We start from the raw sequence: 27645 nt of genomic DNA on the forward strand, positions 1-27645 counted from the left end.
TTATGAACAGATCAACCAAGAGAAATAAGTTAGCACAATCATTTGAATTGGTTGTCTTCGTACTGGGCAGGGCTGACTTCTCTCTTTTTTTTAAGCTTTATTGAGGTATAACTGACATACCAAAAATTGTGCATGTTTAATGTATACATTTTGATGAGTTTGGACATTAGCATAGACGTGATAACTATCACCACGATCAAGGTACTAAACATATCCATCATGTCCAACAATTTCCTTGTGTTCTTTTGCATGTGTGTGTGTGTGTGTGTGTGCTCACACCTGTGTGGGTGTTAAGACTACTTAACGTGAAATCTATCTTTAACATATTTTTAAGTGCACAATGCCATGTTGTTAACTATATACACTGTGTTGTACCACAGACCTCTAGAACTTATTCATCTTGCATACTTTTTTAAAGCTACTTTGCAAATGTAAAACATGCCATAAAATGTCCTGTATTGCCATGGAAGATGCTACTATTTTTAGGTCGACCTTGGCAAATCACACAAGGATCAATATCATTAAAGGGAAAACTCGACTCCATACTTTCTTCTGTCTTGTGTTGCTTCCCACTCAAACTTGTTGACATCTTCTTGGCTGCTATAAATGATACAATTAGAAGTTGATGGCTGAGAATAGTGCTCACTTTCTTGGGATGGGAACGCATCTGTCATTCTTATCATCATTTTCTTCAAAATATGACTCTGGAATCATTTACTGTAGTTTTTGGTTTTGTGGAGTATTTTTACAATCAGGAAAATCAAAGCCCTCTTCTACTTGTGTTGAGTTTTCTAGATTGGCTTTCTCAGATATCTTCCTTTTATCTTCAGAAAGCCCATTCTCACCAGCACCCAACATCTGTTGCAAAGAGGTGGAAGGGAAGGATTCATTTTATTTCATAAAGTGCACCTCCACTAGTTAGCTAAGGAAATTTCAGTATCTTCTTCAAATGACCCTGTATCACTCTCCCCTTCCTGATGCAGTAACTCCATACACCTCATCGTCTTTCTCTGAGAGTTTTTGTTCTTCCGCACTAAGGCTTTTCTGAATCTAGACTAAACTTCAAATTCTACGGTGAATTAATCTGAAACCAAATCCTGATTCTGCCACCTGAGTGTTCACTTACACCGGCATCAAGATTGGGATTTGATGGAGTCTCTGTGGATTTCTTGCTACAGCTTCTTTCACGATGTATCTCCCTTATTACACACAAAATGAGGCTTTTATCGAAGAAAGGGAAGTACTATAAGACTTCTGTTGCTTTCTTTGTCATTCACCAGGTAATTCATCTGAATTTTCTTTGAGTCAAAAGTCATCTCTTCTTCCTCTGAATTCCCAAAACACTCTTAATCCAAGGCTTCTGGGGCACTCAAGAACACTGGGTCCTGAGAAGGAGACTCCTGGCAGCAAAAGGGGCAGACCCTTGGTCAGAGGCATTAGGGCTGCCCCTTGGGCACAGCTTCTCCCTCCATCCTCCTTCCAGTCACGCAGGCTGCATGGGCCCCAAGAGGAGCCCAGCTTGCTGAGGTCCCCTAGCTGCCTCACTGAGTGTTTGCATGTGCGTGCCCAGACCCCACCACCCCACCAATCCCCCGCCTTTCATTTTCAAAATTGTCCAGATTTGGACACAAATTCTCTTTTCATACCATGTAAAGGTCATCAAAAATTACAAAGCTGAGGAATGGCCCGGGCAGGGTGCTCAAAGGATTATCCAAGTGGATACAGAATTCATGGCTCAACAATGAGGGAAAAATAGAGGGCTTGAGTAGGAATATTCATAAATGAGTACATATTAGTAAAACATAACATAATTAGATAAAAGCTAAAAACTCAAGTTTAAGTCTTCACACGCTATAGACAGCAAGCCAGTGGAATATCTGGAGACCTAACATGCCACAAGCATCTACTATTCACAATGGTGAATGATTCTATGTGATGCTACTCAGATTTAATTACCTTCAAAGGTCCAAGTTTGATTTCTTCCAAAATTTAGCATCTATTGCAAGCGTAATACGTTAAAAGTTTGAGCTGGAGAATAGAGCCATTACAAAATAAAAGTAATCAGCAAGCTCTTATAGATCTCCTAATGCAATGATTCACACAGAATTTCACACAAAACTCTCATTAATGCTAATGAAATTGGATAAGTTATAGGCTGAAACTCTCCCATACATTGGTACAGGGAACTTGATTTTCTCTCCACTAATCTTCTCTGGATGAAAAATAAGAAAGCAGGCTTCACAATTTAGATTTCGTTTTTAAAGTAGATGGCACAAATTCAGAGTCATTGCAGTGGGGTAATCAAAAGCCACATTAGAACATTAACTAGCTTATTTTGACCATTCAAACCATCTTTCACTCGGATGGATACCAGTTGGCCAGAGTCTCGAGAAGTCAGTCTTGTTTGCAGGTCTAAAAGTAACCCATTAAGTCCATTCAATCTTGCTTCTCTGAGATTCTAGAAAATGGAATGGTGTAATATGCAAGGAAACTAGCTGGGAAGAGAGATTCCTGATTGCCTTAGTATGAATTGGACAGTTCAATCACTGATTTAATTAGCCACCTAGGGAAGGAAAGATCATGAAACGTTGATTTAGAAAGAACATAAGATCATTCAAAGAATTATACAAGTGATAGTACAGGTATAATTATGTTTCTGGGGCAGAAGTGTTTTTTTTGTATGTGATTCAGAGAAAAGTAGCAACTTTCACTAGCATGTCAGTGTTTTTGCTTGATAATAATCATTATAATAATATCAACTTGGTTGTTACAATTCCTGACCAGTGCCAAATAAATTGTCTATTCATCTTCTCATTTACTTCCTAGAATACAGGTAGGGCTGTGATTACTGTCTTATTTTGCAATTGACAAAGTAAGGCTCGATTTAGTAAGTTACTTCATAGATGAAAAGTGATAGGCCCTCAAAACCGTATTATATCAAACAAATTGTAAATAAAAATAACTATGCTGATTTTGATAATGAGAATGATGTCACAGAAAGGAAGAATTGTTAAAATCTCATTTAGGCTGACCTTCTCCCTTTCTACGGCTGATGCCATTGAGCCTTAAAATGGGAATTTTCTAAAAATCATCACCCAGGATCTAAATGTCAGAAGAGTTCTAGTGTCTTGTCTTTCACTTACTGGTATTTAGAAAGTGTCTTAGATAGGAATAGATCCCCAAATATCAAAATATGTCTTTGATTAAATTATGCATGAACACATACACAGTTGTTGTTATGTGCTCGATGAAAAGTATCTGCTGCTTCTTATTTTGACTAACGCCCAAATTACATTGACTTTAAGCATCAGCAGACACATTTGGCTAATTATATGGCTTTAAACAAATAAAATTTGTTAATTTGTTAGACATTATGAGTCTGTGCCACTACACATGGCATTTTAAAAATAACTAACCTAAAATCCACAATTACAGTTGGAGATGTCTCAGTAATTGTAGAACAATAAAGTGAAAATCAATAAGCAAATATTAGACCTGAACAACACTATCAACAAGCTTGACCTAACTGGCATCTGAAAGACACATGACAGAAACCCCAAAGCAGCAGACCGCACATTTTTTTTTTCAAGTGCACACACACTATTCACCAAGATAGGCCATATTCTGTAACACCAAAGTTCTCGAATTAAATTGCCTAACATATATCCTCAGACCACAAGGCAATGAAACTGGAAATTAATAAGAAATAGTTGGAAAACTCCAAAATATTTGGAAATTTAAAAACACACTTCTCAATAAACCCTGTGTCAAAGAAGAAAATAAAAGGGAAGTTAGGAAATATTTTGAATTAAATGAAAGTGAAAACACAACATATCAACATTTACGTGATACAGCCTTAGTAGTGCTTAGAAAAAAATTATAGCATTAGGAAAAAAATGAAATATTTCAAATCAGTCTTTGGCGATTCAACCTAAGAAACTAGAAAAAGAAGAGCAAATTAAATTCAAAACAGAAAGAAAGAAAATAATAGAGATAAGAGCAGAAATCAGTGAAACTGAAAATATGAAAGAAATAGAAAAAATTAATAAAAGCAAAACTAGTCATTTGAAAATGATCAATAATAAAATTGGTAAAACTCTAGCCAGACTGATTAAGAGAAAAAGAGAGAAGACACAAATTACCAAAATCAAAACCGGACGAGGGAACATCAGCTCAGATCCCATAGACATTAAAAGTATAAAGGAGCTTTAGGAACAACATTATGACTATAAATTTGATAACAGGTTAAATGAACAAATTCTTCAAGAGAAATAGCTAAAAGGGTGAATTTTACTGTATATATTATATTTCAATAATCCTTACTAAAAAAAGAGAGAGACATTTATGTACTCAGGAAAGGAAACAAAATGTACCACCACTATAACTAAGACCAATGAGTTTTTAAATAATATTGCTGTTGCTCAATTTTTCTTTTTGTTTTTATACCTCAGCCTATCATTTGGACAACATGTAGATTATACAGTGGTACTTAGAGTTTAGTCTCCTAATATCTGAAAAGTACACATTTATTTCCATGCTTTCCCCCCATTCTTCTTCTGGAACAGATCTTGTATTTAAGACATTTCTCTTCCACTTTTAGATAGTTTCAAGAACAAGAGAAGCGTTTGGATACAAGAAATAGAGCTAAGAGTCATTTTCCCTTCCTAGGATGTGGTGAGCACACTTACATTTTTTTTTCCTCCTTAATTTGAACCTTAGGAATTTGATTAAATTGCATTGAAGCTATCATCTACATGGACTGATGTTTTTTTGGGGGTTGGAATTATCTCATTACTTTTTTGCAGCTCGTCATAGTTGTGGGCTTTGTATGCTGACAGTCAATCACTAGTATAAAATAAAAGTGCTTTCTAACATGAGCATTAAGTATTCATTTAGTTATCAATACTCCAATAGATCCAGGAAGAGAAAAAAATAGATCAAGATAGTCTTTACTAGTAGGAAAGATAATAATAACATGATAGTCATAATTTATCAAACACTTATATGTGGCAGTGTGTTAAGCAATTTCATTCGTTACTTAAATTAATTCTCATAACATCATTAAGACATGGGAATAATTCTCATTGTACCACACAGATCTGATACTAAAGACTAAGAAATATTCTGCCAAATAAATTAGCAAAACTTAAGGGGGAAAAAATCACCAGTATTGGCAGTGGGTGTTGAGAAATGTAAGCATTTAAACTTGTATTGTAGGTGGGAGATTAAATTGCTGAAAACTATTTTATTAAGTAATGTATACTATGTATCGAGTCATAAAGATGTCATATTTTGTTAGAGTGTATGTGAGCCTAGGAACATACTCTAAAGAAATAATCCAGGCAACAGGTAAAAACAGAAACAAAAACCTGGATTAATGATATTAATTTGAGCAGTAGCCATAATATTATTTTATTTAATGATATTTAATAATATTTCATATTTAACAATATTTATTTACCAATTTACAATCTTTAACAATGGGTAATATTTAACAATAATTGTTAAAGTGTAGCTATATGACTTTATATTAAATGATACATGCTATAAACATATATGTATATATACACACACGTGATTGCATAATAAAATAAATTCAGCTCTATTTCTACATGTCCTTTGATTAAAACTATGTTCAGAGCATGATGCATAGACTAGATTGCGGTTGGCCAAAAATTTCATTTCTAGCATTTCCCACTGCTTAGGTTATGTTCCTGTAACGCTGAATTGCTTATACTCCCCCAGATGAAGCTGTGGCATGTACCTTGATTAATGCATTTCTTTTTCCTAGAATGACTTTCCTATCCTTCCTGTCTTGAGTTAGCCCAACTTATCCTTTAAGATCAAACTCAGGAATTAGCTTTCCTGAGAATCTTTCTCTGCCCCCTTTTCATGAACATGTAAGGTTCCCCCTAATCATTCTATCCTAGAGTCTGACACATTATTCTAAAATGGTCTCTTTGTAGGAGGCTGCCACCTCCCCTGGGACTCCTTGCAAGCTCCAAGGCTGTTCCATTTCTTCTTTATATTTCCAGGATCTGGCAAGTTCTGGGGGTGAAGGAGCATCATAAGCTTCTCAAAAACTGAACCTATATGATCTGAAGAGTAAGCAGTGTTGATGCTAAGAAAGTATAATTACATTGAGTTTGTATGGTTCCCTTTTCTTCAATTTCTCATAGTTTTATGCTGTGGTTATATTCTTTTTATAATGATCAAAATATATGCATTCAAACAGAATAAAATATGAAGCCAATACATATTAACTATCTATAATTGTATCAATAACACCCTTCAACCAGTAAATTTTAGAAATATCCAGAGAAATAATTATTATATATTTCATGACAAACTTTAAATGCTTATTTGAAATCTGGGGTCAAAATCAAAGAAAATTTATGTAAAAAAGCAATGGCGCACGTCCATAGAAGTCAACTCTATACGCCATTGAAAAGTGGATTAAAACATGAAAACTGCAAATAATGTCTCTAAAACCTAAACTATAAGTATCGTTACAAAACCTAGTCTATAGAGCTGAGAAGAAACTCCCTCAGCTGCTAAGGAAAGATAGGTATCCTAAGAAAATTATAACAAAAGGAGGAAATAATACAGGATGACATTATACTGTACATAGATATTTCAAATATTTAGCTAGGAAGATGTCCTTTCATGATCACGTAATTTGTGCGAATCCTGCCCACACCATAGACGTACAACACTATTTTGAATCCCCGTGGTTGTTGTGATTTCTGGAAAGTAGGGGAGCAATGACAGTTAGGAAGTTATTTTAAATTTCTTGAAGAAACTTACTTGATCAAGCTTCTGAGATTTACTGCACATTAACAGAGACAGGTGAGTAGCTATTTGCTGGCATGAGTGCAGACCTGATTCAGTGAGTATATACCAACAAGTTGATTGTTGGGTATTGAAACACGGATAAAACGGATTCTGTTGAACTCATGCAGGAATACTGAGCTTCTCTTATGTGGTATTTCTCTTTCAAAATACCAACAATAGGTTACCATCTGACACATTAAAAGTTCTGGAGACCAAAAAGTTTGTTTAAAAAGCACTGCTGTGACACGCTACGTAAAGGAATCTCTAAGAAGAGAGAACTGAAAAATAAGCCGGAAAAAAAAATCACAGAACAAAAGGAAATAACCAAGTTAAAGCACAGACATGATAAGTAAGCATAGGAGAGAACATCTTTGATCCTAAACACATATCCAGAAACCATCAAAGGCAAATGTTACAGGTAAAAGCAATAAAAAGGATTACCTCAAGAGAGAGAAGGAAAAGGCACGTATTTAGATGCACTGTTAGAAAAGAAAACAAAACCAGGCAAGCAGTGAAAGATCTGAAAATTGAAAGGGAAAATCAAATCAGTGGCTTTTCTGCCTCATCCATCTGCCGACACCCAGACAGCACACTTTGGAGTCCAATAAAGTGAAAACAAGATTGGGCAACTTCAGCAGAAACACATCCTCTCCATTTTTAAAATAATGAAAACAGTAACAGAGGCATGACTAGGAACCAAATGGAAGAAACACCCGAGAAATTGCACAAGGGACAGTCCGAGAGGCAGTGAAAGGAAGTTTATTCATTGGAATGAAATTCAGCATGGATGGGCCAGGCTACGTGGATCAATGGCCTGGAAGAAATGGATTGAGAAAAATGTGAATTGGGGAATGATCACATTTGGTCAAGCAAGAAAAAGGGTTCTGGGCTGCTTGGGAAGAGCTGGATCTAGTTTTTGAAGTGACATAAAGAGACTGTTTAAATCCCCAATCATGGTACTCAGAGTCTGCACCATCTGCCCAAAGGATTCCTCCCACAGCACCTCCTCCTCTTCTTCTTGGCATGGCCCCTCTGTTCTTGTCACAACTGCCCCTGAGAATAAACCCAGACCTGCGTCATCTGGACCATGCCTTCTTGCCAGCCTCTCTCCTTTCATTCTCCCTGGTGTTTACTAAGCTCTGGCCAACCATTAGTTCCACCAAAACTTGAAGCTCATCCATCACATCCATGTTTTTATACATGTTATTCCAAATGGAAAAAGTTGTCTCCAGTTCCTCTCATTCAGATAACACCTTATCAGAGAGATTTTCCCTGACTGCCTTCCCTCCCCTTCACTATTGCATCACACTTTTCATTAGCTCATAAAATTTATCAACATTTGAAATAAGCATGTATAATTATTTGGTTACTTGTTTGTTTTTTATGAATGCTCACAAGAATATGAACTCCAAGAAAGCAGAAATCTGATGTATTCACCACTCAATCCTAAGCAAGTGGAAGAGTGACTGCTATATGGTGAGAGTTCAATAAATGTTTCTTTAACTATGGAATTGGTTGGCAGTAGAAGATTGATCATCCTAGCTTTGATGCAAAATAATAATAATAATAACGTGTTACTGACTGATGCGATGAAGAGCCCCAAGGCATTCTCCAGTCTCTTATTCCTCTGTCACAGCTAAAGCAGACAAAGCCTTGTGCTCATATAGCAAAACCAAAGGACCAAAGCAGCATGGGTTATTGAGCTGTTGCGTGGTGATCAAGTGCCTTGGAGAGTCCTCCAGATTTTCAGTAAACTTTACATAAGTGGGGTGGGAGTGGTGGTAAAATATTTTCGTTGTATTAAATCAATGAAATTAGGGATTTTTTTGTTGTTTTTATCTCAGTGTATTCTAACATCTATGTGCAGGAAAGAATGAATTCATCAGGTCTGAGTTGCTTAAAACTTGCACATTCCCAAAAGAACATATTTTCTTGACTGGGCCCTTGGTGGGCTATTGGGAGTTGAGTGCTTGGAATGTTCCAACTGATAAGAGTGTTTTGCATGGCTGGAGCTTTGAAGGAAACTATACCAGTTTGTTCAAATAGCTTATGCAAACAAAGGTGGACATCTGCTTATTTTTTGGCAGTCTGTAGTTTTGGTAACTGCAGTCAGTCATGAAGGCATTGTGTACTTGGCTGATCAACCCTCAATAAAAACCCCAGATTCTTAGGCTCAAGCAAACTTCCTTGGTAGACAACATTTCACACATGTTGCCACAGTTTATAGCGGGAAGAATTGAGTGTGTCTTGGGTGTCTCCACTGGGAGACAACTTTTGGAAACTTGCTCCTAGTTTCCGTTAAACTTCCTGATGCACCATTTGCTGATTTTGCTTTGTATCTTTTCGCTGTGATAAGCCATAACCATGAATATAATGCCTTTCAAGTTCGATGAATCCTTTTAGTGAATCACTAAACCTCGGAATGACCTTGAGGACCACCAAGACACTCCCCTAACGAATAGAGAAAATTAGTACCCGAAGTGGGGTGCTATCATAACAAAAACCTAAGATATGTGACGTTGCTGTTATAGGTGCCTGGAAATATGGTGATTTATATTACAAAATGGCAGAAGATTTGTCATATATCATAGAGTGGTAAAACTCTTGCCTGAAGTAATTTGAGAGTTAGATCATATAAATGATGAACTTGTCCTGTCGACCTGAGAGTCTAGAGAAAAAGGTTGGAAAATAGAATTTTATTAGTGTGTTTTGAATGAAATTGACCATATTTTATAGGACATTTCAAGAAAATGATGAGCTCAGGACAGAATTGGCTATGGAATGGAATGGTGTGATTACAAACATTTCAGGTTTTACAATATTAGTAAAGCTGACTGCTTTTGATCCCAAACTATAAAAGATGACTATAATAAAGACTTTGAAAGTCAAAAGCCTATAAAAACTCAGTTGAGCAACAATGATTAAATTAAAGACCTTCTCACCTTTTGCTGATACTTTTCAACAGACTTAAGTGCCTTAAAACAAAAATCGGATTAAGGGTCAATGCCCAACAAGTTAATATCAACATTTAAAATATCTTGAAAAAAAGATCAGATTATGGTGTAGCCTTTTCATCTACTATTCAAAGTAGACTCTGTAAGTTGATAAAGAAAAGTAAGGAGGAAAAAAATAAATAAAATCAGAGATTGCGTTGCTAAAGAAACTTGGAGCCAAGACTGGAAAAGCTTGTGATTCTTTGAGACTTAAAAATGACCTTTATGTTTGTTGAAAGTATTATGTTCAGCTACTCCAAGAATCATTTCTAACAATTCCTGAAACAACCCCTTTAATTCGAGAGTTTAAAGACAATAGAAATAAAGGAAACATTACAGATTGGTTTCAGACAGAGCAGCGTTTGAGTCCAAGTTCCATTATGGACTAGCTGTGGAACACTGGGCAATTTAAAGAGGAATAATTATAATGCCATTTCAAAAGGCCATTGTGAGGATTGAATGGGTGCGATTGCTTAGTATAATTTGTATCAAATAGAAAGCATCCAATAAATGTTAACATTCACTGTCAGAATGATCCTTGGGCCCCCATGCTTCTACAGGCAGGTAGTGGGGAGTCCAAGAGGAGCCACATCCAGATCTGATGGAGAAACTATTACTGCACAACACCTAAACATTAGAGCTATTGTTGGATGAGATTGGGGTGGTTTTCCTTGGCAAAAGATTGTACATTTTGCAAGAGGATTAAATTTAATATATTAGAACTGGCAGAACAAATTGTAGCAGAATTTACCAATGCTCATCAGTATCCAGTTCTCCTTTCCTGCCTCGACTTACAGACACTGCACTTCCCAACCTACTTGCAGTTAGATGAGGCTGTGTGACTGGTTCTCGCTAATAAAATGCATCACTTTCAAGCAGAGGTAGTGAAATATACCCTGAGAAGTTTCCAATTTCATTATCTTACTACTGCAGCTATTATGAAGGAGTCCTAGTGTTGTGATGGCTAAGTCCAAAAAGTGCAGTTGGATGGAAGAGAGCTCCACCGAGAGGTTCCTAGACCGAGGGAGAACTTTTTATAAACAAAACATTAGCACTGGCATGTGAAGCCCGAAAGATTTGTGGTTATATGTTAAAGCAGCATAACTTAGCTCATGCTGACTAAAACAGTGAGCACTGCTAAACATTGGTGACATGAAATTCTTTTCAGTATTTCTAAGGATGAATTGGAATCTTTTCCTCAGCGAGGCTATATGCTGATTGTTGTCAATTTATGCCCTCAAGGGCCAGTGTGGCTGCAGCACGTTAAACATAGAAAGGGTAATGCAAGAGAAGTACTAAATTTAGGAAGGCTAGATGATAAACGACTTATTAAGTCGTGACAATGAGTGTGGATATTTTCTTTAAAGCAATAGAAAGACATTGGAAAATATTAAGCAGAAAAGCGACATGTGATACAGATTTTATAAATATTCTGGGCTATGCAAAGTTCAAAATGGAAACAGGGATAACAGTTTTAGTGGCTATGTGGTTCTTCAAGAAAAAAATGATATGGTTTAAACTAGAGTGGTCATCGTGCAGTTGGAAAGGTGAGGATGGATTCCACATATATTTTTGCAGTTAGAGGCAACAATACTTGCTCATCGTGTAAGGGAATGCACCAGAAACTTATTTCTCTAGAAGGAAATACAATTTTTGAGAAAGTCAAGAGATTATACAAGCTTCTCTGTATTTGCAAAGCTAGAAATTTGCAAAGATCTTGGGATTTATCCCTTGTAAATGTCAAGGGTTTTATGATATCTGCGTATTGTAGAAAGCTTGAAAAATACAGATGTACCCAAATGTCACTGAGAAGTGGGTATGAATTGCTTCTATGCTGCAATTACATTTCTTCTAAGCACTTCCAATTCCATCTCCTACAACATTCTCCTCCCCAACACGAGCAGGAACACAGACCTCCAAGACCTACCATCCAACACACCCGTTATCTCTAGGAAAACCCAGGGGGCTGCTTCTCACATCTCTCCAAAGCTTTCTCTAGTTCTTCATCCTCTCTTGTTTTGCCCCCAAATTCTCAAATTACAGCCCTTCCCCACATACACACACACAACAGCTACTTCAGAGAGTCTCAGGGCTGGTGCTTCTATAAATTTCATCAGGTGAGTACTATTATCCAGGACAAGATATTTCAAAATGGAAGTTTAAAATTTTCATATGAGAAATCTGTTTTTTCACCTTTTGCCACTTATATCTTGTCCAAACCCTCTTAAAAAAAATCCAGTCGTAATTGGGCCCTTACCACTCTATTCATATCTTAGCATCTGAAGTCTGGATTATAATTTTTCCTTCATTTCTATTTTTACTACAATAATCAGGCTCACCATCATCTCTTCTGGAACTTCTGAAACAGCCTCCTAACAGATTTCCTCCCATCCAATCTTGTTTACAGCTAATTAGCACTCTACAATGCAGCCGGAATAAACCCACTAATGTGCTGACGTGACCACCTCTACCCCCAACTACCTCCAGTAAAATCTTGAAATCTTTCAATGTCTTCTCACTGCCCTGCAGATAGATCCCAAGTTTCTTCATATGCTTCTAGAATGTTTAGGACTTGCCACTGCCTCCTTCTAAAGCCTCATCTTTTTATTCTTTCGCCATAAAGCGTGCACTACGTAGTCCAATCAATCTGAATACTGTTCAGTTCTTCAAACATGTCAGGGGTCTCTCATTTCAGGGCCTTCACATGTCCTGATATTTCTTTCCGGAAGTGTATTCCTTACACCTCTTTAAGATGTGAGCCTCAACAGCTCTTCCTCTATAAGTCTGGATTTCTTCCTAAACCAGATTCTGTGTTCTTGATATGTAGTCTCCAAACACCTTGCACTGCCCCATTATGCCATTCATCACATTTGCTCTATTATTGATGTTTTATCATCTATAGATGCCACTTGACTGCATGAGGACTGGGCATCTCCCTTGCCCAGCACATAGTAGGCCCTTGGAAAAGGCTTGTTGACCTATTATTGTGTTGCTAGCTTCTTGTGCCCAGATTCCTCACTTGCTATTCAAATACAAGCCAATAAGTAACTAACTGTATGTCTTTTATGGGGTGGGCAAAATTATCTGCCTCAGAGACTAGTGGAGTGTGAGTTCCCTCACCAAATTTCTCTACCACACTGGAAAGTATATGGAGAAAATCAAATCATTAAAAATGGAAAAAAAACCCTAATATCTAATTAATGTATTTCTTCCTAGTCTCCTATACATGCCTGGTAGATAACAGATTGAAAGTGTAGTTAATTGGAGAGATCAAAAGATGCAGAGCTAGACGAATGGATAAATGATAGTTAGATTTGAAACCATACTGAGTGTGACTGTGCATATAGTGTGTTTGTTGATTTTTGTTTTTTGGAGTTATTTTACATGTTTTGATTTTCTTAACATTATCTGCTGAACTTTTTTCCATTTAATTAAAAATTGTTCCTAATGCTCACATGATATTCAAATATACGATGCACATTATTTACTTAGCCTTCACATTCAATAACACATACATTATTTCCATTTTTTTTCTCATTATAAATAATCCCCTAGCAAACATTTCTGTCAAAATCTTTCTCTGAATCTGGTTGTAATATTAATCTTTCACACTTCTATGCTTCTTTGCTCCGGTGCCTGGCCTTCCTCTGGGAACTTAGAAATCTTTTGGTGCGACTACACTGAGACCCATTTTCATAAGCCAACCCTCCTCTTTGCCAATTCTTCTGAACAACCTTTTCCAGATTGGTGTGGCAGCAACGAGTTATTGAGTTTGAAGACATCAACACAGTGGAATTGGATGAACTTGAAGATTCACTTAGATGTTTTGAGTCTCGAGTTCTTCATTCTGATAATAATCACCCTACTGTCTGTCCTACTGCTGCATAGGTTTTTGTTTATTATTATTATTATTATTTGCCTCTGTGTTCTATGGACCATTAAGGGAGTAAGTAAGTGCATTTTAACTAATAGTATTGTGTGTGTGTGTATGAAAGTGTTGATGTTTTATTTTATTTGAAATGGTTTTCATGCCCTTTGTAGCACTTGGATTAAGTTCAGATGCTTGATTTATACACTGTGTGTTTGGATCACATCCAGAGCCTGAGGCTTGGCATGTAAGGTTCTTCTCAATTTCCAAGTTACAGCTACAAACTCACTTTGTGTGTGTGTGTGTGTTTTTTTTTTCTCCTGTACCAGATGTACCTACCTTCCCAGGTTTTGCAAAATTTCAAGGTCTTTTCAGAATTTCAAGGTCCTTTCAGCACAAGGGGTCTCTCTACAAGCTCCTTCCTCTACTTGGAATGTCATCTACCATTCCTTCTCTCCCACTGGCAAATTGATGCAAATCAAGGATTGAAAGGTATTGGCAAGTCATTTCCCAACAAGGTTTTAAAAGACACTGTGTGTGTATACATGTGTGTCTGTATGCGGAGGGTGTAATATAATATTATAACACGTGATTTTTCAGAGTGTGTAGGTGAGTGAGCATGCATACAAATGTGTATCTACATGTGTGTGTTTGTATGTGAGTGTGCAGGGAAATATATTGAAGATTAAAAATAGAATGTGCTTTTTCCCAGAGTTTCTCTATGACAAAGTTTTTGGGTAGTGAATTTCTAGTTAATGGAAAAGTAAGGACAGGACTGTCGTCCTCCTTAGGCTTTTACTCAGAAGGCAAACAGGTGATGAGTTAGCTGATGGCTACCACACCTGCACTGCCTGGTGCTGTGTGAAGCTGGCAGCTTCCTATCAGGAGATGACCTCACACAGCAAGGTGCAGATGCTTCACTCTCTTAGTTATAACAGGACGTTGGAGAGGGAGAACAGACACGCATTGTTGTAAGGAAAATTAACAACCAGCGTCTGGAAGAGAAAGAATTGAAAATGACAGGCCAGTTTTAAGAGGCCTTTTGTGAGGGCTTACATTTTTCACCTAGAAATGGACACAATTACTGAAAATTAGAAATGAAGCTGGGCTTTATACAATGAAATGAGATAATTTCACGGCCAAAACAAGTGGGCTTACATTGAAAGGAAAGCCATTAAAATATACCTAAGCAGTAAGTTAATGGGGGAGAAATTCAATTTGCAAATGAGAGAACGTTTTCAGATAGAAAGGGCAGGCAGTGGAACAGTGTGCTTAATGAGGTACAGTAGATATATATTCAAGTTTAATCTAGATAATTTTAGATAATTACAGAAAAAGCTTAGGCTAGGATTTTTTTCTACTTTCCCCCCACTCTTTGATGCCAAGTATGTGACTGGACCAGAAAAAAAAAAAAAAGCACTATCATTGTATTATCTATTGTTTTGTAGAAAGTCTATTTGCAAAAAACAAAAGTTCGTGGAGTTTTTCTCTGGGTGGCTAGATGTCAGCCCCATGAAAGAGCTGCATTGTTGTCAAATGATGCTCAGACAAAGGGCATTCAGCATTTTCATTGCTCCTGACCCCTCCACTTCCGTTCAAAGAATAAGCTCACCTTGGTGGTGGTTATTCCTTCTCTCTCTTCACCTCACAGATTGTAAGTCTGTACTAGGAAGTAATGTGCTGGCGAATGGCCACTCTGCTCGTCAAAGGCTGCTTCCAAGGTTGTGATGGGATTTCACAGGGATAAAACCTTCCCAAATTTATGTTACTACGTTTGTAGTGGTGTTTGCACTCATTGGTGCATCCTTCTCATTATTTTCCTCAAGTCCTTATCGAGGTTTTGCATTTTGCTGCAGATATTTGGTGAATATTCATTACTTCTCTAACAGCTTCTAAGATTTTATTTCCCTTCACGGCTAGGACCATACTGATTAATCGGGGCTTTGGGACATGCAGGACACAGCTATAGTGTGTAGAAAAACAGAAAGGAGTGTTGCACGGGAGGGAGGTGGTCTTGACATCCTGGGATGCACTGTCATCAGGCAGGCTCAGGTGGGCATCTCGTAGCTTCCATGGCTCAGACTTACTGTTTTGCTCATGACTACTAATATTTCTATCAAGGGCTCCATGCGCTAGCTTACCTGGGTCCTACTAGGAAGAGCCTTATCAGCTTGTGTGCCAGACTATTCTAATCCGTAGAGAAAGTTTAGTGAAATGTTTAAGGATGCAGATTTAGGAGATATATAAACCTGGCTTCAAGTTCCTATTTAGCCACTTATTTACTGAGTGTTCATGGACTAGTTGCCTTATTTCTCCCTAGGACTTAGTTTCCTTATCTTTTAAAACAGATATAATAACCTTATCCAATTCTCAAGTTGTTAGGAGGAATAAATGAAAGAAGATATGGGTTGCTTTTAAGTCCAGACCACAAACCACTTTAATTTTAAGTGATAATTAATATGTAGATAAATTTTAACTGTGACTGTGGTAATAAATACAGTGGTAGCTCTTACTACTACCATTATAATTATTATCGTTTCAGGTCAGAAATATTTAGGGAAGTTACTGTCATACATTTAAGTTTAATATAGCTCTAAAATGTGTATGTGGTATGTAATCAACTTATCTAGGAAGATAATTCAACAGCTCAAGGCTACTATCTCAGAGAGCATAAATTTTACCTTTCTAAAGGTGGTATAGACTCAATCCCCGGATGTGGCTACTGAAATGATAAACCCCACATCTGATAAGCCCACTGATGTTAAGGCACACATTCGAGAAAACAGCAGAGATGAAAACCAACTGGAAGTGACTCTCGAGGCCCTGAAACTAACCTATGTACCCAGTGAAGACCCCCGGGCAGAACATGTGAATGTCTTGATCCCCTCAATAATTTCTCAGATGAAAACGAAGCCAGCATTTTTAATATAACATGGAAGAGTGATTAATAGTACCAAACCAGTTCTTATATCTATATTAACAGTTGAGGCTACGCTCTTCCTTCAGTGTGATAAGTTCTTATTCTAGTTCTTCACCGTTACAGATATAGTGTCTCTGTAATGATTTTTCTTTCAGTGCCTGCCTTTTATTTCTGGAAACACACTAAAAGCTGCTTGAATCTCAGCAATTACATAACATACCTGCTAGTCAAAATAAAGAAAGTAGCTACAAAGTTCAGTTTATATAAATCCCATACCATACCTTTTATCCAGAAAAAAAAAAGCAATGTCCATATGCTCAGTATAGTTAATCTCTTGATTGCTTATTTGCTTGCAAAGAGAGATCTTACTCAACAATGGGCAGCATAAAGTAGATTAAAGTTGCCTTTGTCTATGTTCACCCCACGGGCAGCTTCAGGAGCAGCAGATGTCTGCAGTTGGTTCCAGCAGGTAAAAGAATGAGTTTATCTCTTAATGGACCAAGAAAATTCAGAAGAGAATCCAAGAGAAGCAAGAAGACTTTGCTCTGGGCAAAGCTACCAGGACAGCAGGATTGGATGGCCATGAACCCTCCTGTTACATTTGGACTTTCTTGTCTTATATTTTTATGAAGTAAGGCCCAAATGCATTTTCTTTGACACAAGGACGACACAGACAACTTAATGTGAAAATGCCTTCCATTGGTCAAAAACCTTTCCTTGAAGAGCATGTCTAAGTGTGCTTGCAAGTTTTAAAAGTGAAGCAGTTCCCCTACCCCCACCCCAGCTCCAGCCTCATATTTTCATCTACGTAGCAGAATCCCCACTAGTATGAAACTCTGGGCCATTCTCTGGCCCCTCCGTAACTCATCCCCCATGAGGAGAAGGGGAGCTTTCCTTTTCAGTGAGTTTGGGAAGAGGAGATTGAACATGTATGGTCCACCTGTTTTTGTTTTTCTATCTGTTGGAAGTTGGCAATTGCTCTAGTCTGTCATAGGGTTTACTTCGTGGATCCTGCTCCCTTCAGTGGCGAGGCCTGCGGGTAGAGTAGTGTCCCCTCACATCCCGACATCTGATTCATTGAGCGGTGAGCCTTAAGAATTGTGAAGTCTAAGGTCACCGGTGGAGAAATTATGAAGAAGCTGTCACACGGTGTCTTATCTTCATGGTTTTCTTTAAAACTTGTTAATACCTTGTTTAGAATAACTTCTGTGCACTTAGTAACTTCTGTTTTGTTTCTCAGCTAGGTCTGTAGGTCATGAAGTGATTTCTTATAAAGCTTTGAGGTTATTACTACTATCTTTCACCAGGGCCGAAGCAAGAGCAAGTAGAAAATGGCATGTCTTATTTTATTTTTTCTACTAACGTACCCTTAAAATTACACTTTTCATCAGTCAATAATTATGCATGTGAATACTGGAAATTCAAATAGCAGTCCTATCTCCTGAAATAGGATAGATTTTAGTAATGAACAGACAAATAGAAATGGAGGCCCCTGCCAGATTTGAATATATCACATTCACACAGATAGAGTTAGAGGAGAGCTGATCACAAATACTTGAACCACCTCTTCAATTATTATTATTCAAGAAAGCTTATACCTGGAGTGACTTAATCTTGAGAATTAGCCTGGTATGCAAGCAGTATCTGGGTATAGGAAGTGGCAGGGAAATTGAAGAATGATTCAAATGAATATGAGATGGTATTTTAAGAAAAGTCTATCTTTGAAAATGACTGAGGAAGATCTGGGGGAATCAAGCTGAAGGAGAAAAGGTATACACTTCAAAGAAATTCAAGGTTTCAGAGGCCGTGATTCAAAAGAAATGGCTAAAAAATGTACGTAGGACCCAATATACCAAGATTTAAGTACTTTTAAGTTTTTGGCTGGACCAGGGAGAGAGATCTTTTGATAATCAGGCCAGAAAAAGTGATCAGTGCCTGAGAAACCTTGAGAAACAGAAGAATATAGGGAAGAGCACAGAGATAAGATTGAAATAATTCCCCTGGATCGAGTTAGGACTCAGGAAACTATTGAGAAATGCCGTCTCACAGCTACAGATAGAGTATATCCTGAGAGCTAATACAAAATTGCTTCCTTGAAGATTGTGATAATTATAATAACAGCTTATATACTCTTTGAACAAATGTAATAGGGGAAGGCTAGGCGTCCCGGCGTAAAATGCTCGAATTACTGCTGAGTGAGTTTCAAGGTAAATTGATTATTATAAGCAGAGACACAGCTATTAACTGTTCTCTAAAGGATATGTTGTGGAAATTTTATAAAATAAGAAATCTAAGGCAAGATAAAGGATAAATGACATGAACAAGGGGGAAATAGCCAGATCTCAATAGGTAGAATCCAGACCTGGGCTAGATTTGGGACTGGATGAAGAAAAGCTCCTCGATAGGATTACCTGACTCAGGAGAACACGTTTTGACAGAACCAGAAATGAACGGCTACACATTTCTGAATATAGAGGATCCCAGTAGGGTCTGAGGCATATATTATAAAGAAAAATGTAAAAGACCATTCAACAGAGAAAATTAAGCACAGCTGTTTCCCCAACAATCTAAAGAATGAACACAAGAGGGACTCCAAGGAATATTGTGGGGGCAACATTGAAGTTGGAAGAACAGACAGAATTAGGTTGATAGATGGTTAGGGATATCAGGAAATTGAAAACACCCAAATATGACTGAATGAGGTCAAGCACTATTTGGAGAGCAAATAACTGGAGTTGTCCAAATTATAAATCAATGTATTTTGCCAGTAGGATTGCCTGTCATCAATACAAACACCCCACTGTCAGGAGAAAGCAGCATTGGTAGAAATGTTTTAGACTCAGAGTGTAGAAAGAATGCTTGATAATGGAAAAAGCAGGCACTTAGATGCTCTGAAGATTAGCAGGACCAATGATAGGGAGGCCCATGACTCTCCATTCTGGTACTTTGCTAGGGCCAGAGTATGGGCAACAAAAAGAACCCTTAGAAGTTAACTTCTGACTCTGTCTTCAATTAGTGGGATCACATCTACCTTCCTGGGGAATGAGAACGTGGAACATGCTTTTCTTCCTTTCCTTTCTCTTTTTTATTCTCTTCCTCCTCCTTTCCTCATTCCTTTTCCCTCCTTTGCATATCTCTTTCTAAAGAAACATAGAAATATGTGACTTCTTGTTTTGGGGAAGAAATATAGTAATATAAGATGGGATAACAGGAGATTTTAGTTTATTTTAACATTTTATTCTTCAGCTTGACTAGAAAATTGAAGATTTTAATTTATTTTCTTTGGCTTTGTATATAATTTTATTCTGAAAAACCTGACAATGGAAAGTGATTTGTATTCAAATTGGACTATAACTTTATTGGAATTTACATCAATCTTGATTTATCCATTTGATCACATTTCAGAATCTCTGATAGACTGTTTTAGACAAAGCGGCTTGAAATCATTTGGGATAGAATGTTGTAAAATCCTAGCCTTAGATATAGTATGGATCTAGAATAGACTTGATAAATGTGCTGTTGTAATCTATTTTAGACTTTCTATTTATTTATTTGTTGGTGAGGAAGATTGGCCCTGAGCTAACATCTGTTGTCAATCCTCCTCTTTTTGCTTGAGGAAGATTGGCCCTGAGCTAACATCTGTTGTCAATCCTCCTCTTTTTGCTTGAGGAAGATTGGCCCTGAGCTAACAGCTGTGCCAATCTTCTTCTATTTTGTATGTGGGATGCCACCACAGCATGACTTGATGAGCAGTGTGTAGGTCTGTGCCCAGGATCCAAACCCGTGAACCCTGGGCCGCCCAAGCAGAGTGCGTGAACTTAACCACTATGCCACCAAGCCAGCCCCTATTTTAGAATTTTTGGTAGCAAAATCTATATTATTTAGTGGTATTCCCAGGAAGACAATCAAGGAAAGTAATTCTTATTGAGGAAGTGGCCTTGCGAGGGTGGAGCAGTAATGTTGATCTCCTTCATGATGGAAGAATAGCCACACTCTTGGTTGACCATAAACTTAGTGGCTAAGCCCCGTGAAATAAGAGCCAGAAAGGCATGGAGTATTTAGGGGAGGATACCTCCTCCCAAATGATATTTTCTTATATGGAGTTAAAGCCCCATTATTGTAGCAATTCTTGCCCCCTCCCCTTTACTATTCCCATGCAGAAGTAGAGTAAGTCATATTATGGGAAGTCTGAGAGAACTGGATACAGGTAGGCAGCCCCCATTATCCTCTTACTGCCGGACATGTTGACCAGAGAAGACACATGTGTTTTATTTCTTTTGGCTATACACAGAGCACAGGGAAAGCTGAGACCTTTTCATGAAGGTGGACATGCTGATGCAGTTCTTGGGAAAAGTTCAATTTAGGGAATTGTCAATACCAAGAAGTTATAGAAAGGTCAAGTTCTCCTTGAAGAGCATCTCTGCCCATGTTGGTGCCATATGATGAACTCTGCCTAATCAACAAAGAGATGTCTAGTGAGAAAGCAGTGGGGACTGTACGATGTAGGTGCAAAACTGTGCCGCTAATTTCATAGCTTCAAAGGCAAGACTAAAGGCAGGAACTGATTCAAACAGAAACACAGATGGCTTCTCAATGCCAGGTCAGGCATTTAAAAATCTTTGAAATGATGACCGAGGCTATATCCATTTAAAGTGCTGAGTGTAATGGTGGGCATGTTAAATATATAGTTGAGTAATTTCAAGTATTCTATCTAAAAAGAATTCTGGAGATCCTAGAAACATAGTCCATCCTTAAGGAGTCCCACATATAGAAAATAGACCCAGAGAGAAGACCAGGGTCCCTTAACTTGCATATTCGGGCAATGTGAAACTGCCACCAGAAGTTTCATTCTGGAAACTTATGAGGTTCTAGTCATAGAAAATGAGTAGAAATAATTTGTGGGAACCACCACTGTTTTCAGAGGAAAATGATTTTAATGTACTTACAAGTTGTCATTTCACCATGTCAAGAAGAGGTACAATCTACAGAAAACCGTTTCCTTATTCCAAGTATTGTCTGGATTAGCACCAAGACAAAGTAAATTATATTTGCATGATTTGAAGTTACTAACTAATCAATAAAATAGAATTAGTCATGTTTACAAATTTTAAAAAGCCGTTAAACAACCCAATGCAGTTATATAGAAGTTTGACTTTTAATATACAAAGTATATTTATTTTAATTGTTTAATTCAGTAACAACCATACATATTTTACAAATGTTTCCATAATTTAAAAATAATACGTCAGCTTATATTTAATAGATAAATAAATGACCACAACAGCTTGTACTTAATAAATAAGTAAACTTCCACATTGAAGTCAACATGAGAAAATTGAAATATTTGATTCCATAACTAATAAGTTCACCAATTTTCTTTAGTAACTTATTCAAAAACTGACAACAAAAGATTAACTTGCAAGTTGTTTTTTTCAATCCCTAAAGGAATCCAAAGTTTATAATTAATGAGTCTAAAGAAATAAAGCTTGTTTTTTTTTGTATCAGTAGATGTGTAGATTAAAACATGAACAATCAATCATTTAATTTATCATGTTTCTCACATTATGTTTCCTGGATCACGGGTATGAGATCTTTTAACTCAATTTTTAACAAATGTGTTTTGAGTGATGCACAGAATAAATCTCAGTATTTATAGAGGAATATGTGTCAATGTCATAACTTCCTCATCCGTGTCCGATTATTCTCCATTTTTAACAATATTCAATTCATTTTTCTAAAAAGAAATCATTTCCAGGAGGGGTAAGAACTGTGTTCAGCAAACTTGATGGTTGGGTGTGTTATCTTTCATATTCGCATTTTGTTATTAACAACCAATTCATCCCTACACATACAATTCACAGATTAATAAGTGAAAAAGCTTTCATTAATAATTAATGACATTTTCTTTATTTGCTGAAGACTGAAATTCAATGAGCTGAGAACTTTTCTTAATCTTTTTAAATAATATTTATCAAAATTCTGAGTTTCATTATACTGTACTCCTATGATATTTTATGGCTATGTATGTCTTATAGTCAAAATATTTTGAATAAGTTAATCAAATTTATCCAACTTTTATTGTCTCCACTTTGACAAAACAGTGTAGGATATAGAAAAGGAAAATATGTGGGATTCTTTTTCTCCTTAGGGATTTCTTCAAGTAGTATGTCCTGATTTATTACATTCCTTCTATTAATTTGTATGTTCAACAACTATTATTGAGCTCTGACCGTGTGCCAGCATCATTCCAGAACCTGAAGATTGAGTGGTGTTGAAAACATTGCTTTTGCCCAGTTTGCCCTTAAAATGCAGAAGATTGATAGGAAATAAGCAGTAGATAGATGATTTAGTTTGAAATAACATCAGAATAATGTTCTTTAAAATGAAATATATCTGAAATTAAATTTCTTTGTATAGTTTTCGTGTTTGTATATTCTGAATGCAGACCTGAAGAATGAATCTAAACCTGTTCTTCTCAGTAGTAAAGCAATGGAAATAATTATTTCACTTCCCAAAAGAACCTCAGAGGAGGAAAAGTTTTGTAAGCTCCCTGAAGACAAAGGCCACATTTATCTGGTTCATCAAGTATTTTGCAAACACAATAAATAATTTTAGTATACAAAGGAAAAAATAAATACTGTTTTGTGGTGTAAAACGTCACGTTGTTGCATATTTACATAAAAATCTGTGCAAATGGATATTTTAATGCCTCCTGGCATTCCTAATACAATTCCCTTGCCCGTTCACTTCCCTACTCTGCTGGAAAATACCATTTCATTTTCTCTCTCCTAAAACCTCATAACCCTTTTCCCCTTTCTCCATGTATAACAGATGTCTCACTGAGAAAAGAAAAGGGATTAGGAATGACATTTCAGTAGCTTCTATTATTACACCTGACTACCTATCTACAGCTGTGCTCCAATGACAGCTCTTCTCTGGTGTTATCATAAATGAATGACTTCTGGTCCTAACAGAAGTTCCTCAACTCGCACATGAGATTCCGTGACTTTTGCCCATTGTAGGATATTGCTTCAATGTCTGCTTTCTTTTGTACGTTAAAGTTTCTCTCTCTGCCTTATCTCTCCCATCGGCATGCACATATCCTATTTCTCTGCACTGCTTCCCTCTCTTGCTATTGCCTTTTCTTTCCTTTCTCTTAGAGCAAACCCTTCAAAAGTGTTATCTGTATCCACTATTACTGATTTCTTCCTTCTCTATGTTGAACCCACTTCATTGAGTATTTCACCTCCACCCGACTCCTGAAATTTTTTTTTTCTAGGTCACTAATGATCTCCACATTTCTAAATCAATAGTCAATTATCCATCCTTACCTGGCTGGATACTCTGTCTTACTTGGCCTATCAACAGCATTTAACAGTTGATTACTGTCTCTTCCTAGAAACATTGTTTCTCTAGTGGATTTTCAGGTTACCACAATCTTCTGCTTTCCCTTGTACCTCACTACCACTCCTCTGTCTCCTTGGTTGGTTCTTCCTCAACTCCATAAACTTTTAAACTCCAGCGGTCAGTCTTACTGACTCTCTTCATTCTCTATATTCACTGCCTTGATAATTACTTCCAGTTACATAATTTTGAATACCTTTACTTTGATGACTCTCAAGGATATTTGCCCAGCCTGGACCTTATCCCTGAACTCCGGACTTGTATACACAACTGCCTACTTTACATTGCCACTTGGATTCATGACCGACATTACAAATTAACGTGGTAAGAAACTGAATTTCTGAACCATCTCCACCTCCATGAAAAATAAAGGCTCTTCTACAGCTTTCCTACACTAAGTGATGACAACCTCATCCATCCATTTGTTCAGACCAGACCTTGGAATTATTCTTCACTCTACCATTCTCTTCCTCACCACATATACTCCAACAGCAAATTTATTATCTTTCCGCAAAACACATCCAGAATTTGACTACCATTCATCACCCCAACTGCCCACCCTGGCCAAGCTACCATCATCTTTCACTTGATAATGCCAAACCATTTGCCACTGTAGTACATTTATACCAGCAATGTGTTCTACATTCTCATCACATTTGGTATTGTCACTCTTTTGTAGTAGATACGCAGTGACATTTTATTTTGATTTAATTTGCATCTGCCTGATTACTAATAATTCTTCACACGTTTTCATATTAGCCATTTGGATATCTTCTTTTGTAGAGTTCCTGTTTAAACTTCTTGCCTACATTTCAATGGCATACTTTTTCTTATTGATTTGAAGACATTTTTATATATTCTGGATATAAAACCTTTGTTGATTACATGAGTTGTAAATATCTCCTACTCAGCAGCTTGATTTTTTGGCCTCCTAATTGAAACTTTTAATAAAGGTTAAGTTTTTACTTTTGGTAGTCAAATTTATCAGTCTTTCCTTTACAGGTAGTGGTTTTAAATTTCTTTCATTTTATTTTTCTACCTCAAGGTCATGAAGATCTTTTCCTATATTATCTTCTGAAAGTTGTGACTTTCACATACAGATATACAGTCTCCCAGAATTTGATTTTGTGTGTACTATGCCAAAAGAGCCAAATGACTTCTTTTGTTTTCCATGTGGATATCCAATCTCCCTTTGGAAAAATAGTTCTTTTTCCCACTAATCTTCAGAATCATCTCTAAAACAAATTGAAGGTCCTAATAGGGTGATTTTCTCATTGGGTTATTGGTTCCATTCTACTAAATGATGATGAAAGGTCTTCTAAAGCAGATGAAAACCTCAGAAGTCATAAAGAAAATGTTGGTAAATCTGACTTGATATTAGTAAAATAGGTAAATTTTTAAAGTCTTGGCCTGATATAAAATCAGAGTCAACAGATAAGCAACAAACTGAGGAGATATGCATACAATATTTAAGCTATAGCATATTCTATGAATCAGTATGAAAATAATGAGCCACGCAATTGTAAAATAGAGAGAGGAAAACAGGGTTAGAGAGTTCACCAGGAAATCCATGAAAATGGCTCATGAACATATGAATACTTTTATTTTTCCCATAGTTAAAATATAAAATTTAAGACAACAATGAAATGCAATTTTTTTCCCTATCAGAATGGCAAAGGTTATTTATATATTAGAATATTCTGTTGTTGAGGATGAATGAAAACTGGCTCTTTCATGTTCTGTTCCTGGGACTAGACATACGTAATACCTTTTAAAGTGCACATCTCTGCTGACCTAGTTATTGCACTTGTGCCTGTGCTCATCAACTCATTTTATCCTCACAAAGCCCTGTGAAGCCAACACTATTATCATTCCATTATTATTATTCCACTTTACATACTTACTTATGAGGAAACCAAAACAAATATAGGTAAAGTGGCTTCCTCCAGATCAAAACCAGTAAAAAAAAAAAAAAAAAAAAAAAAAGAGCTAAAATTTTATTCGAGGTAGTCTGACTCCAGGATCTTAACCAAATTTTTTTTTTTTAAGATTTTTATTTTTTCCTTTTTCTCCCCAAAGCCCCCCAGTACATAGTTGTATATTCTTCGTTGTGGGTCCTTCTAGTTGTGGCATGTAGGACGCTGCCTCAGTGTGGTTTGATAAGCAGCACCATGTCCGCACCCAGGATTCGAACCAACGAAACACTGGGCTGCCTGCAGCGGAGTGCGCAAACTTAACCACTCGGCCACGGGGCCAGCCCCTTAACCCAATTTTACTGCCTCTCTGTGAATATGTGAGGGTGTTCATTGCAATGGCTTTATCAATACAGTATTAGATGTGACATAAATACCACACAGTATAGAATATTTTTGAAAGTACCTTCAAGCCATGGAATACAAAACAGCCATTATGAAAAAAATGCTGCAAATCTATAAGTACTGATTAAAAGACACATAAGAACCTGGTGATGCTGATTAACTCTGTGGTCCATCCTGGAAATCTGGAGTCAAAGGCAGATTTATTTTTCATTGTACACTCTTGCATGTTTTGAGGTTTTTAACATTAGGTATTTGATGCCATTTTTTTTTTTTTCAAGAAATAAGCAGTATAGTAATCCCAAACCTGTCCTAATAATGAGAAAATGTGATAAAAACAGATGATCAACTCTGTCTGGACCATGTCCACCCTAAGGCCTGCACTAGACATGCATGCTTTGTAAAGAAAGCTTTCCATTCATCTTTGCCCGCCATCAATGTAGAATCCTAGGAACGGTGCCTAGAGCAAATCTGGTATCAGAAGCAGGCTGTGGCTTAGCTCTTCACTTAGTTATTAAGAGGAAAATAGAAATGTGATTGTATCCATGACGTTGGGAGGCAATTTGCGGAAGGTGGCCCAAAGCTGTGGCGCTTCCTGCCGGGCTCTATCATGCCTTCCAAGAACCCTAATAGTTCATTCCTCAGAAGAAATGTCAAGCTGCTCATGCTGTCAACAGAGCAGATGCTCTGCTGACGTCTTTGGGGAACAGTGTCAAGTGACTAGAAAATGGATGCCAAAGATAAAATAAAATCCTTACCCGCATCACGACATTCCACGCTCCCCTTGACCCGGTGTTCGGCTGTCTACCCCAGGCCGCAGTGGTGGCGGCAGCCCCAGCTGGCGGAGACTCAACCAGACGCTCACTGGGACACCAGAAGACTGAGCTTTCTCTCTGCATCTTTCACAAGATGTTCTTTGGAATCATGAAGAAGAATGTGTCTATTTAATTTGCTTTACTTGGTGAAAGTTTCCCCTCTTACAAGACAACTTTTACTTGGGAGGTATCCTCTTTCTAGCGACATACGCCTTAAAAATATTGTCTTTTTTCTCGGTTTCTTCTAATATTTACATATTTTGTTCATAAAAAGCTTTTACTAAGACACACCATAAGCAATAAAGATACAGAAATGTAATTCTTTTCCCTGTGCTTTCTTAGGCATTGCTTTATTTGAAATTAAAACACACACAGATACACACACACACACCCACACACACCCCCCAGGCTTTTCAGCTCTGTTTTATAGAGGAGGAAAGTGAAATGAGTCCAAATAACTTGTCCAAAGTGACACAGCTAATTGGAGATGGAGGTG

General features: G+C 37.1%; 1 pseudogene; it reads right to left on the reverse strand.

Moving 5' to 3' along the window:
* LOC100071752 (E3 ubiquitin-protein ligase Mdm2-like) lies at positions 1-27233 on the reverse strand (annotated as a pseudogene).
* Between the last annotated feature and the right edge of the window lie 412 nt (positions 27234-27645).

This window comes from Equus caballus, chromosome 15, assembly GCF_041296265.1.
Source record: "Equus caballus isolate H_3958 breed thoroughbred chromosome 15, TB-T2T, whole genome shotgun sequence".
Taxonomy (NCBI): Eukaryota; Metazoa; Chordata; class Mammalia; order Perissodactyla; family Equidae; genus Equus; species Equus caballus.